Source organism: Coptis chinensis, chromosome 7, assembly GCF_015680905.1.
Source record: "Coptis chinensis isolate HL-2020 chromosome 7, ASM1568090v1, whole genome shotgun sequence".
NCBI classification, from domain to species: domain Eukaryota; kingdom Viridiplantae; phylum Streptophyta; class Magnoliopsida; order Ranunculales; family Ranunculaceae; genus Coptis; species Coptis chinensis.
Genome location: NC_141462.1, coordinates 85,223,217 through 85,237,749, shown reverse-complemented (window position 1 = coordinate 85,237,749; position 14,533 = coordinate 85,223,217). Strand labels below are relative to the sequence as shown.

General features: G+C 42.2%; 1 long non-coding RNA gene across 1 annotated transcript; it reads left to right on the top strand.

Moving 5' to 3' along the window:
• The first annotated feature begins 971 nt into the window (after nucleotides 1-971).
• On the top strand, nucleotides 972-10,593 carry LOC147489540 (uncharacterized). The gene is made up of 3 exons (XR_015201927.1): nucleotides 972-1,056; nucleotides 1,150-1,213; nucleotides 10,553-10,593. It is a non-coding gene; the product is annotated as an uncharacterized LOC147489540 (long non-coding RNA).
• Nucleotides 10,594-14,533: the final 3,940 nt, after the last annotated feature.

Here is a 14,533-nt window from a genome sequence, read left to right as displayed (position 1 = left end):
AAAACTGGTGAAATTAAATGGATAGATCAATTCATTCATGATTTTGACTTGGATTAAAGATTCTCATATAATGGTGATAACCAAACACTGACGAAAGGAAAGACTCACCGGGGAGAGCAAGAAGATCCACTGGGGATAGGAGATTCTAAAGAAGATGGGCACGCATCTAACAACGCTAGCTAGGAAGATAAGAGATGTCTTTGGAGATGAAAGATGGATGCTGGGGATGATGATATTCAAGTTCAATCAATCAATCAATCAATTACGTTCAAGTACACTTGGGTTGGAAAAGACTGTCACTATGAGTTCAGGCTGATCCATCCGTGAGGCTGTCAGTAAAAACTAACATTGTTCTCGCGAACAATTTTAATGTTGCACAAATGGAATTACCGAAATGATATTAATGATCAAGTGGTTGCCAATAGTGCGGCGGTGAAAACAAAATTTGATGAATATTTTCTCATACTGGAGGGTAAGAACCCCATGGTATTAATATTCATCATTTTTTTATTTTTGAAAAGTTTTTGGATTTTTTTTTTTTTTTTGGTCAAACTTGGTCAACTGTCAAAACTGGTGAAAACCGGGTCAAACAGTTCAAACCCGGGTCAGTCTAGACCAACCGGGTCAACCTGGGCCAACCGGATCAAACGGGTCCAAAACTGGTTGAACAGGACCGAATGATAAAAAAGGTAAGGGGTACCGACTTCCAATTCTGGTGCTTGCACCGAATCATTCTTTTGGGAAACAGTTGTTGGTTTAAAAGGAAGGAATCTTTGAAGAGTCAAATAGTTTTGTCTTTTCTCAAAATCAAATCATTTGTTTCTGAAACCCAAACGAACAGTTTTCTTTTGGAAACAAAATCCACCGACTTCTTAAACAAACAAAGTCACGTGTACTTTCTAATTGGACGGTCCAACCAAACCTATATAAACAGGACCAAAGGAGGAATAAACATACCTTGCCACCGTCTAGTGAAGAATGGGAGAGCCGTACCTTAGATGTCCAGGAGAGAAGAAGCGATGGCACGCCACACAGTACAAACCACGCCATGCTATGGTAACGCATTTTTTTCTTTTTCTTTTCGAACTAACAGTGATTCTTTGGGGCAATCTATAATGGAATCTCACTTATCTTATTCACCAATGGCAGCCTTGCTCTCACGTGTTCTTGGCATTTAGCAACTATAAATCTTGGAGACACTTTCTCGGCAAAGGTTAGACAATTTATTTCTCACTACACATATTACAATGGAGTGAAATATACATGATATGCATGAAAACAATGCAACTATGTTAGCGTGAATAGTTAGAAAAATTGTGGTGTATGCATGCTATGTTAGTAAAAAAAAGTACATGGTTTAGTTAGGAATATTGGCTTCAGAATTTTCTACGCTTTCGAAATCCTAGATTTTTCATCACAAGCCATCCAAAGCAAAAAACAAGTTTTTTTTTTTTTTTTTTTTTTTTTTTTTTTTTTTTTGTGAAAACAATGTAAAACAAAACATTTTTTTTTTTATCCATGAACAAAAAAATACCACAAATGATTGAATAATAAGTAAAGGTGTGGGAACGAAGTTACCGACAAGAAGATCCTCACGAGAACGACCTCGGGATAGGAGTACGATTAATCTTAGCACCAAAAAGTAGTAAGCACACACCACCCTTTTCCCTATCCGATTGCATGATCTCCACTATATCTTATATGAAAACCAACCATAAATCCTTTCCACCACTCACAATGATCATAAAGTACACGATAGGACAACTTCTTAGAGACACTTCCGAAAACATCCCTTCGGCCTTGATAACCTCTGAATGGATCACAATCAGATATTGGTGTATCTTCCAATGCCAAACCCTTTTTACCTTGAACCTTTCTCAACTAGGAGACATAGTGGATCTAAAGATCAAGAGCGGACTTTCATGGGACTATAATGTAGGCTTAGGTAGTGGGTTAAAGAATAAGGATTTTTTTTTTTTTTTTTTTAGGGTAGAACTTGTCACGAAAAAAGAAAATGATAAAGTATCCTAAACTTCCTATGAACCGCCCTTTGAATTGATTTGTAATCGCCCCTTGCATGGATTTTTTTTTTTTTGCATGAATTTTTTTTTTTTTCCAAACTCTTGGGGTAACCATTGGGGTAATCATAGCATATTGTAGATTGGGACCATAGTAGATACTTAACGATCAATAATTGGTGATGAAAATGATTTTCCTGATCATGACAAGTTCTATAAAATGGGATTGGGGTATCTATGGGTAGGCTAAGGGTAAAACTAGTTTCCTAAAGGACATAGGTCAAATCGTGGGGATGAAAGAAAAGGCCAAGGCTCAAAATGGCTTCTAGAGGAAACATACGACATTGGGTGGGCTTTTTAGGCTAATATATCGGAAAAAAGGGCCTGTCCCATCATTTCTCTAAGATTTCCACTATACTCTTTGTCTCAAAAAAACAAGGTTGGGTCACAAAAAGTACCTCTTTAACTGGTCGGCATTGGTAGGATTGGAGAACTCAACACCGTCAAGATCAGTGAGGATCACAGCTTTCCCAGGTAGAATCTTCTTAATAATGAAGGGCCCCTCCCAATTAGGTCTGAACTTCCCTCGTGGGTCTGGCAGATGTTTAGGCCTAATTTCTTTCAGGACCAAATACCCTTCCTTCAAATCTCTCGGACGAACTTTCTTATTAAATGCTCGGGCGATTCTTTGCTGGTAAGCTCGTGCATGAGCTGTAGCTTTAAGTCGCTTTTCTGTGATTAGGTTCAAAGATTCCACTCTGGCTTGGATCCATTCCTCCTCTAAACTGGCACCCTCCTGCAAAACACGTAGAGTAGGCATTTCTACTTCGGCTGGCAAAACGGCCTCCATTCCATAGACTAGTGCATAGGGAGTAGACCCTGTGGCTGTACGAACTGAAGTTCGATAAGCCCATAGTGCATATGGTAACTTCTCATGCCGCCTTTGTATGTCTCGCCATCTTCTCTACAATCGACAAGTGTCTTGTTTGCCGCTTCAACTGCCCCATTAGTCTGAGGTCTGTAGGGTGAAGACAAATGTCGCCGAATTTTGAACTGCTGCAGTATAGCATTAAACTCCTTCCCCTTGAAGCATGTACCATTATCAGTGATAACCTCATGCGGTATCCCATACCGGCAAATAATGTTGGTGCGCAAGAACTTCGCCACATTCAATGCCGTAACACTACTTAAAGATATAGCTTCGACCCATTTAGTGAAGTAATCAATGGCAACGAGGACAAAGCCGTGTCCGTTGGATGCTGAAGGATTTAACTTGCCAATGACATCGAGCCCCCAAACAGAGAAGGGCCAAGGCGCAGAAAATGGGTTTAACTCGGCAGGCGGTGCGCGCATCAAATTCCCGTGAATCTGACACTTATGACACTTTCTAACGTACTTGCAACAATCTGTCTCCATAGTTGTCCAATAGTATCCCAGTCTCATGATCTTCTTAGCTAACATGTGCCCACTCATGTGAGGGCCACAAATTCCTTCATGTATTTCAGTCATAACTGTCCGAGCTTCATTCTCATTCAAGCATCTGAGTAAAATCCCGTCGTACGACCTCTTGTATAGAACATCTCCACATATGATAAACTGGCAAGCTAAAAGCCGAAGTGATCGTCGTTCTCTTTTAGTCAGACCATTAGGGAGTCGTTGATGCTGAAGATACTCACGAATGTCGCGGTACCACGGCTCTCCATCAGAGGACTCAGCCACTATATCAATAGCAAAGCAATAAGCTGGCTCACTTTGAGATATAATCTCGATGGGCCTAAACGTTTCACCTTCCGGAATCTTGAGCATAGAGGCTAAAGTAGCCAAAGCATCGGCAAAGCTATTGCCTTTCCGCCGAAGGTGAGTGAAAGTAATACGGTCAAACTCGCCAACCAGTTCTCTCAAGCACTTGTGATAAGGAAGGAGGTTGGCATGCTTAACTTTCCATTCTTCTGTGATCTGGCTGATAATTAGCAAGGAGTCTCCAAAAACATCAATCTCCTTTATCCGGAGTCAGAAGTGCACCTCGAAGACCAAAGAATACAAGCCTCATACTCGCCATATTATTGGTGCACTCAAACTCGAGTCTGATAGAAACAGGCGTGCGTACTCCTTCGGGGGAGATAAGAACTGCCCCTACTCCATTTCCAGATTGATTCATAGCACCATCAAAATATAGAGTCCACCGTGGTTCTACCAATTCCGTAATCCGCCTCGACCGCTAGAATATACTCATCCGGGAACTTCGATCTGGCGGTGATAATCCGCAAAGGGTGTGCTGCTAGGTGATCCGCCAATGCCTTTCCCTTGATAGATTTACGTGTGACATACGTAATCTCGAACTCTGCCAAAAGCGGTATAACGTGAGGTTCGGCCAGTGATCATAGGCTTCTCCATCAGGTACTTGAGCGGATCTATCCTTGATAATAACAAAACTGAATATGCAAGCATGTAGTGTCTAAGACGTTGTGTTGCCCAGACTAGTGCCAGACATGTCTTCTCAATAGGAGTGTAGTTTGCTTCGTACTTGTGAAGACACTTGCTCAAATAGTAAATAGCTCGCTCAACTCTACCTGTCCCGTCATGTTGTCCAAGCACTGCTCCCATAGAAGTTTCTGTGACAGAGATGTAAAGTAACAATGGTTTGCCAGGGGTCGGGGGAACAAGTACCGGCGGCTTCAACAAATATTGCTTAATCTTGTCGAAGGCCCTTTGACACTCCTCATTCCATTCCTTAGGTTGACCCTTCCTTAGCAACTTGAAGATAGGCTCACAAATGGCGTGAAAGTGCAATGAATCTGGCGATATCTTTGAAGTCGCCTCTAAGAATCCTCGACTTCCTTCTCCGTGGCGGGTGCGGGCATTTCCACAATGGCTTTGACCTTAGCCCGATCAACTTCAATGCCCCTTTTGCTAACCATGAAACCAAGCAACTTTCCTGGACGTGGCTCCAAAACACACTTCGAGGATTTAACCGTATCTTGAACTTACGGGCCGCTCAAACAACTTCTTCAGATTCACATAGTGGTCATCTCGACTCCATGACTTAACAATCATATCATCCACATACACCTCTACTTCCACATGCATCATGTCGGAGTAAAGCGCCATGGCCCTTTGGTACGTAGCTCCGCGTTCTTCAAACCAAATGGCATAACTTTGTAGCAAAAGGTCCCCCATGGGGTGATAAACGAGTCTTCTCTCGTCTTCTTCGCCATCTTGATTTGGTTATATCCGGAGAATCCGTCCATGAATGATAATAGTTCATGACCAGCGAAGCATTATCTACCGGCATATCAATGCTAGGGCAACGGAAGTCATCCTTCGGCTTGCCTTATTAAGATCTCAGTCGGACGCATCCTTACTTCGACCATCTTTCTTGGTAGACCGGCGATGTTAGCCAACCAAGTAGGATAGTGAGTTACCATCGAAAAACAGCATTGTATTGCTTGATTACTTCCTCTCTAATCTTCAAGATCCATTCGGTCTAAGCCTCCTCGGTTTTACGCTTAACGGTTTCTTTTCTCGAGATAGTGGCAACTTGTGAACTACTATATTGGTGTCCAGCCCGGCATATCATCATAGGACCAAGCAAACCGTCTTTGTATTCCTTTAGCAATTCAATCAGGTTTCTAGCTTTCGAGAGGGTTAGAGTTGTACCAATCTTCACATCGCGTGGTTCTTCCTGTGGTGCTAAGATTAATTGTCTCTGTTTCCTCAATGATCAAGGCCGATCGGTCTTCATAATGTTGTTAAGTGAGGAAGAATGGACTCAAAGAACTTCATTGTCCATTTCTTCTTCATCGTCGGGGAAAAGGGGTCATAACCTCGCACAAATCATCCAATCATCTTGCCCTAAGGCAAGGGGGTAAATCAAATCTGCGGGAGTTTTAAAACTTTTTTGATTTTTTTGGATTTTTAAAACATTTGAATTTTTTTGGATTTTTGAAATATTTGAATTTTTTTGGATTTTTGAAATATGATTATATACATGGGTTGAAACAGAAAATCTCACGGGCTTTTTTTTTGGGCCATATCGGATTCATCCGAAGGCTCAAAGAGAGGACTATGTTGGCTGGGGACCGGATCGGTCATGGATATTTGGGTTCCCCAATCATCATAGTGTCCATCAATGAATGGATCCTCATCAGAATCTAAAGTATCTAGAAACCTTTCCCAAATTTCATATTAGTGCGGGAGTCGAAAAGTGGTATGTTCTCAACATCCACCTAAACCGGGTCAATAAGAGATTCCATATTCAACAAATCATCCGAATCAAGTATGGTCTCGAGGGTCCAACCGACATGATAAGGAGTGATGACATCTCGTCTCACGGGTCGAAGATCTAACCCGGAACTGGCCAAAGTAAAAGATGGAGTATAGTCCATACCGACGAGGAGGATGTCGATCCAACCTCATTTATCCAATTAAACCGTTCTAGCCTCATGATCCAACCTAAGTTGGCGATATCCCTAATAGGAATTAACATCCGCTCTCAAATAGTAACTTCGAGTTTGGATCCGGTCGTCGTCTTAAGCCCCAAAATATATTGGAATCAATAATAGCCTCAATCTACCCCTTTAGATCGTAGAGCCAATCTGAGATAATTCACCGTGGCATTAGAATCGATAAATAATTCTGCCAGTCCTTCCACAACCTCCTCAGTATAACCTAGCCCTTTTCGATCATCTTGACTAGGAATCTGCAGTGGTTCTAAAATGCCGTTTTGGTTTTTTCCCAACCCAAGTCCCGAAAATAGTTACGCTCCGCGGAACAACCGAAGTCGTCTTGGGATTTCCATTGCAAAATGGGGTAGGGAGCTTCTCCTTGTCGGGTGCCCTAAACTCCACAATCCCTAATGGTTCCTCAGTGTAGTTACACTTTTCTTCAATCATTGGTATTACCTTATGCTCTTCTGAAGAATCCAAATCATCCGAATCACCAGTGATGCAGATAATCTTCCCTTGCCATAAGAACTTAAGCTTTTACGTGAAGTGTAGAGGGAATTGCACCGCCCGGTGTAGCCATGGTCCGCCTAAAAGGAAATTGTAATTAGCCTCGATGTCCATAGCCAAGAATGTGACTTTGAACGGATCGACCTATTTGGACGCCGGTTGTAAACTTCGCCAAGGACTTCTCTTCTCGATTATCAAACCCATGAACCGTCTGCAGTATCCTTAGTGAAAGTGAAGTCTTCGGCATGATTCCAATAGCTTTCGCAGAATTGATCGGGCAGATATTCAAACCGGATCCATTGTCAATTAGTACAAATGGTACTTTATGGTTGTTACAATGCACCGTAATAGTCAATGCTTTTAGGTGTGGGTTATACCATCCGGGGTCGATCATCATCGAAAAATGCTATGGAGTTTGTCTTCCCGGTGGAAGCGATGGTACGCCGCCAAATCGTTCGGGCCGGATGGAAGCCGGAACATGAGCTTGGTTCAAGGTTTGAAGAACTGCTTGCCTATGTTGGGGTGGCGCCATGAGTAAGCCCCCCCATATGGAAATATTGGACTTGGTTTTCTGCAATTGTTGGATTACTTCATTACCCTCCTGTTTTTTCAAGACCAGCGTGGGTCGGTTGTTGGGCCAAGACCGATCCTTCCGTAGTGTGGTGGCTTGTATATCCTTCCTCCTCTTGTCAAACCGTGAGTCTCAACACATTCCTCCGCCAAACTAGGTTCTAATTGCTTCAACTGATGTAGTGAGATTGTTGAGTCATCTGTACTTTTCTCGGGCTCAATTAATTTCTTCCCTAGAACCTCCTCGGTATCATGACTCTTGGCCGGGTACCTAACCGACCTTGGGGATTGTGGATCGGAGTTAGGATCACCGCCGGCCGAGTTGGATTCTGGCGAATCATGGGTCCTTGAGGTTCTGACCCCACTCGTGATGTCATAGATTGAGATGTATTCAAAGGATCTACCCATTTTGTAATGGGCCTCTGCATCATAAAGGATTCCAGGTGCTCTCTAGTCAACTTGAATGGCTTTTGAATCTGTGGAGTATGAAGAAATGGTGCTACCACCTCATTTAATTGGATACCTCTAGGCTTTGTTTGCTCCATGCATCTTCTGACTGCATCTTGAAGATTAACAGGCCTTGTGGTGTTAACATTGGATGTCTGTCTAATCGGAATGATGAATGATGCTGGATCTTTTTTGACAGCTTCCAAATTATTAACTCTCCCATTATGCATTGGTAGTGGATTTGTCGATATATTGGGAGTGCCGAGACTGGACGCATCTATCTTACCCTCATCAATTAAGTTTTGGATAAGATGTTTAAGGAGCATGCACCTCTCCGTCGTGTGACCTGGAGCCTGATGGAAGTCACAATGTTTTGAAGCGTCATACCAGAACGGCACCGGATTTGGAGGAGGCCTCGGCTGCATTAACGTAATCAAACCCTGTTGGACTAAAGCCTTCAATACAACTTGTAATGGGAAACCCAATTCTGTGAACTGTCTCTGTTGCCTGGGAAAACCCCTGTCTTGCTGTCTTGGAGGGAAACTGACTTGATGGGAAAAAGGATGAGTTGTCACCTCGACCGAATTTTATGTGATGTGGTCAGGTTGAACTTGTGCAGCAACCACATTGGCTTCTTTGTTGTTCACTGTTACAGTGGGAGGTTTCTTCTTCTGCTGGTTAGATCCTATAGACATTGAGCTGATGGGAGAAATATTGCGAGATGATAACCCATCTTCTATTTGTGATCCAAATGGCAACTAAGGCTTGATATGTCGGATGATAACTAGCACTTAGCCCGGTTGCATACTCTTGGTTCAAACTCTTCATAACCATCCTAATTTGCTCCCTCTCCGCTGGCCTATCAATGATTTGGGCGCTTTTGTCCTCCATCTTGTAATGTACTCTGTAAAACTTTCATTCGACCTTGCTTCAAAGCTTCAAGTTGCCTTCGCCCATTTGGATGTCGGTGTTGTAAGAGAAGTGAGCTACGAAAAGCATTTACCGTTCGGGCCAAGTCTTGATTTTTTTTAGCGTTTCAAGATTCATCCACCAAGCAAGGTCCGCACCCTTAAGACTCCTCCGGAATAGTTGAACCATTAGTTCCGCCCAATTCCCATCGGTTGTAGATAACTTGCATACATACGAATGTGGGCCTTTGGACAGCCGGTTCCCTCATATCGCTCCATCTTTGGAAATTCGAATCCATGTGGTACTCTGATCTGTGGATATGGACACAGATTATCAAGGTCCAGGTCTTCACCTTTCATCTTGGTCATTGCTTCTTTCAATTTCTTAATCTCCTCCATTACGGGGTCAACCGGTGGTTGGATTGGGTTTTGTGCTTGGTATTGTGGGTTCGTGTAGAACAGTGGTTGTGGAGTTTGTGGAAAATAGGTTGGGGTTGGTAACATAAATGGGTTGGACATCATGGTTGTAGTTGGGATTTGGTTAGGGCTTTGAAAAGTTTGATGAGTGGATGGTTGAGGCATGTAGGTTGTGTTATCCTGAGGAAAACATTGGGACGGAGTATGGGTTGACATAGGAACATGAAATTGGGTTGATCTATGTGTCGCATATGGAGTGGGTAATGAGGTTGGTAGAATGGTAGGGTTAGGACTAACCATGGGGGTAGTGTGATACCCGGTTTGTTGTGGTTGACCCGGACTTTGGAGTTATTGCAAATTTTGACATCATCTTGAGAAACATCTTTTCCATCGCCTTCTCCATCAATTCCTCTTTGACCGGTAGGGATTGACCCGATTCACCGTAATTACTTGTATGTGGACCTCGAATGTTCGCTGATAAAATTTGTCCCTCAGATGGGGGTGCTGGTGGAGAACTTCCTTGTGGCACATACATCTGTGATGAAGGTATAGGTGGCAGCGATAACTCTTGAGAAGAACCGTCTGGTAGATTCTCCATTTGAATCAGCGAGTTAATGGTTGCACGAGATAACCTTAACCCTGGTCTTCTATTCCAACTAGCTTCTGGATAAGCCTTCTTCTTTCCTATCTTAACTGAAACACCTCAAAGAAAATGTAAGTCTGACTCTCTAGGGATGTCCCCAGCGGAGTCGCCAAAAACCGTAAGCACAAAAATGTGTACCTAAGTCTATGCAATTGATTTTAGAGTCGCCACTAACTTTATTAAGGAAAAGTTGAGTAAAACCTCTGTGAAGGACTAGCCCTCGAAACTAGATGATTATTGGGTTCGGGAGTCAAGGTACGATGTGGGAAGGTGTTAGGCACCCCACAATCGCTCGGTAAAACCAAATTTTACTTCTATTGAGGGGTAACGGTTAAGATAAAGGCGCATCGAAGAAAGCTTGAAAAATTAATCTATCAAGTTGGATGATCCTCACTAAATTATAAAAAAACTAATAACTATATGCTATAATAAAACTAAAAAAAAAAAAATAACCTAATATGCAATGCTAAAGGAAATAAAAGAAAAAGGAAAGATGTCACCGGGTTTGAATGTTGCCTCATACTTGATTGTAGATTGATTGATTGATTGATGATAAACTTGATCTTGAATTGACAACTGTGATTTTGATTGAAACAGGTGATTTGAGGAAAAAAACAACTTTTGGTGAAAAGAAGTTTTACTCAAGATCGAATTTGTGAAAGAAAAGAAGGCTAAAAATGAAGAACTAGAAAGAAAAAAAAAATGAAGAACAACATCAAGAAAAGGGCTATTAGCTCAATAACTAGGTCCGCATTATTAACTCCTCAATTCCTAGCTCTAGCTTGCTCTAGATTATTTCTTTATGGGTGAATGAGACCCATATTTATAGCTTTTGGGATGGATTTCAATATGGTAATGAGTTTGATCTAATGGTCGAAAGTGTTGATGAAGAAAAATCCAATGGCTTGATCTCTTTCTGGTTGCACCTCCTAAATCTGGCCCTTGATTCAAGAGGTGGGATAAGGGGTGCGATCTTGGCCCTTGGTTTTTGGATATTTCAGATGGATTAGGGCAAAAAATCAAGCCCTACACGTCCTTAATGAGCCCATAATCCAGGGTTTCCAAACTTGGCTCCAAAATGGCATATTCTCTAGAATATTCTTGATTTTAGGGATCAAATCAAATCAAACAATTAAGGAAGGTTCTCTAGGTTTTTGGAGGCTTGAAAATGGGCTAGAAACCCTAATAAAAAGGTCCAACTCGAGCTGGATCCACAGTCCATGAGCACGGGTCCAAAATCCACAAAAGGCCCACTTTGACCATATTTTCAAATCACAGAAATTCCCTTTGACCGGTCAAAATTAGGCAAACTCTTCTTCACAAAAATTGTTAACTAATCCATTAGGAAGGTCCATGAACTCTTAAAAATACCCTTTGGTCGAAATCTTACTCCAAAAAATCGTTGCACTCAACAAAGTCGAACAAATGGGTCAAAAGCGGGATATGGCAAGATTAGGGTTTCCAAAATCCAAAAGGAACCTAGGCAAGCTTGTACTCATTTCGAAGGATTTTTCAAAGGGAATTCAAATATGAAATAATCTCATCCAAAGAAAGAGTGGAAAAAACGAGATTTGGGCTCCAAAGGGTTACAGGGGCATTTTGGTCATTTTCAACTCAAAACTCAGAAAGCAACGAAACTTCAGCCATAGCTAGAACATGATGAGGAGAGTCTAAAGACACTAAAAGAAGATGAAAAGAAAGAAGTTTGATATAGAAATGAAGACTCTAGAAAGCAAATCACCTTATATGATCAAATTTAATTCAAGGCAAAATCGTGAATGAATTATGCCTGAGGTGCAAAAATGGGGTGTCTACACCTTCCGTCGAGTATCATCAACTAGTGCTAACCTCTCTAGTGTTATTTGGTCTGATGGGGTGTAAGGGGCAACCAAATGTGGTTGCACCTGCCATCCCGGCCAAGTCATGGCTCGGAATGATCTTACCATTATCGATTGGTGGGTCTCATGATTTCGACCCTTTCCCAACTGCGGTAATCGCGGTAATAATATGGGTAGGCAAGCGCGCATAAGGCGGCAAACCAAGACAGGCATAAGAAGGTACTTATGCCTCAAGGAATGGCCTCGCTTCAGAGTAACAACTAAAACTCGGGGAATGTCATACCGACGACGTCCCTCGCCTAAAAGCAAGGAAAATGTCACCAAATGATATTATCGCGTATAAACCGCCGTTCTAGAATGTTCATCATGATGAACAACATGGTTGCGGCCTACATTCAGCGATAGGCTACTCGTATGCATGTTATATTGGTCTTTGTCCATGATATTTAAACACCCTCCCCCATAATACTCATGGAAATAGGCATATTCATATAGGTATGAAGTTATCCGGCATCATATATCCCCACGCGTGCATAGGGTCGGTAATGGCAACCCCGAAACCAAAGCTATCAATTGCTTACTGAATTTCATAGTCGTGCCATCAATAGCAAGGGAAAATTTGTGTTCTCCTTCTTGGGTACAATAAAAGTAATATTATTATAGAAGAATTCAGTTAGCTTAGGTGAAAAAGAGTCGCCATCACTCACCGTAAGATGCCGCCATCCTAATCGCATCGATCCGGCCATGAACGATGCTCCATAGGTATCGGTTCCCATCAAGTCTTCAAATGACTGTTCAGAATCACTATAGGAGGTGTCATCTCAAAACTCATCTCAAAACTACTGTGTAGAACAGCTGCGAAAACACGGAAGAAACCCTCGGAAAAATGGAATTTCCCTGTGTTTATCGATGGAGGGCGGCGCCGTTGCCAGATAGAGCGCCGAGTCGCTTTAGGTTTTTTTTGAAATTACAGTGTTTGAGCTGGTCGCGCTTCTGCTGCTTGGCGCTCCTGAGATTTTTCAGATTACAGTGTTTTAGGGCGAAGTCAGCTTACTACTTGAAGGCTACTCGAACAAAATTTCGACGACAAAAGTATAAAGGCGCCGCTCCTCCTCGCCGGCCTTCGTAAGTGCAGAAACTGAGTTGACAAGAGAAACAAGAAGAAAAATCTTGGAGTAAAAAGTGAGAGATGATTGTGGGGTGTAGTGTGGGTTGTGAGTGTAGAAAGATGGAAGTTTAAATAGGTTCTGGGTTTCCAAAACGAATTGGCAAGTTGCCAAATTGTTTTAAGGCAATTTCCGGAACTTGAAAACTGCCAAACCCGAAAACGGAAACTATCCATAGTTTTGATTTCCTAACAACCATGGTATCTTTTAAACTTGGTTTAGCATAGTAACTTCTAAACTCTCCTACATATCATGCTATCACTACAAAAAATCATAGCTATGCCGATATCGGCCTAATTTTCAACTCTAACTCCAAGACAACCTTACGAAAGATGATCAAAATAAATTATATTAAAATAATATGAAATCCAAGCAATCTAAAACAAACAACTTAATATTTAAATCTAACTACTGAAATAAAATTCCACTAACAAAACAATAAAACAATGAAATAACAGACACAACCGATGGTGAACACCTAGGCGCGCATAAGAAAATGGTCCCCGAGATGGAGATCGGTTACGTGGCGAAGAATGGCTTGAGCCATCCGGCTCATGGGCGGCGACGACGCCATGCCTCTCGACTCACCGAGACAGACTCATCCACGAGTGGCATGCGTCGAGCATCTCTATCCCGGAACAAGCTACCGTGCTTCCATCTCGCCTTGAGTATCGCATAATGGGCTTGGTGATTCTCGTGGATAATCTCCAAGTTAGACAAGATATCTTCCTCCCGCTTTCGAGCATTTCAACTCTCGCCCTGAAAAGTTCGCTTTGCTTATTTCGAATTACAATTTGTCTATGTCGGATATCTTCACGAGATACGATAACCGCATCGCAACCCGGTTTGCATTATCATTCGCTCTAAATTAGAAGTATGACTATCGAAATTATCCTCAACCAACCATGTCATATCTTCGCCTTCATTATTCGACTCAACCAGATTCTCTGCAGACAACGCCAAGTCTCTTGGATGCATTCCTTATAAATACTTGCATTAGAATGCAATTTGATCTTAATAGGAGCAGATTTAGCGGCGGCTCTAAATGAGAGCATAATCTTAGTGATCAATACGGGAAGAGGCCATGCTCTTTCCCACTCCTCTAATCACATTCAAAATTACATCGAGGATGCAGAAATTACACTCATTCGCTTTGCAAAATCCAGAGAAGGTGCGCATTAATCAAGTCCGATGTCGCCGACTTTGTCTTTGCCGAGGATCGTTCCTACCAATCCACCGAAAGCTACCGCCTGATTGGTTCTCGTGGTCGTCCCGCTTAACGAATGAGATATCGTATTGTATTCACCCTCTATGACCGTATCTTTCATCAAAATAGGAACCGCAGATATCTTGATTCCTGTTTGGTCGTATCTAGGTTGGTTACAAACGCGTGATTCCTAATAGCTCACCAACAACCGCACTCGTTACTTCCCTCCTCGCTCCTCGCTATCCTAATGAAAATCCTATTTCCCTCCAATTCTCGTTTCTTATAAAACTGTTCTACCAAATCGTAGTGATAGAAATCCCCTCGAATCATCACGGTGACCGCAAATTGCTCAAATCCCTCTTAATCA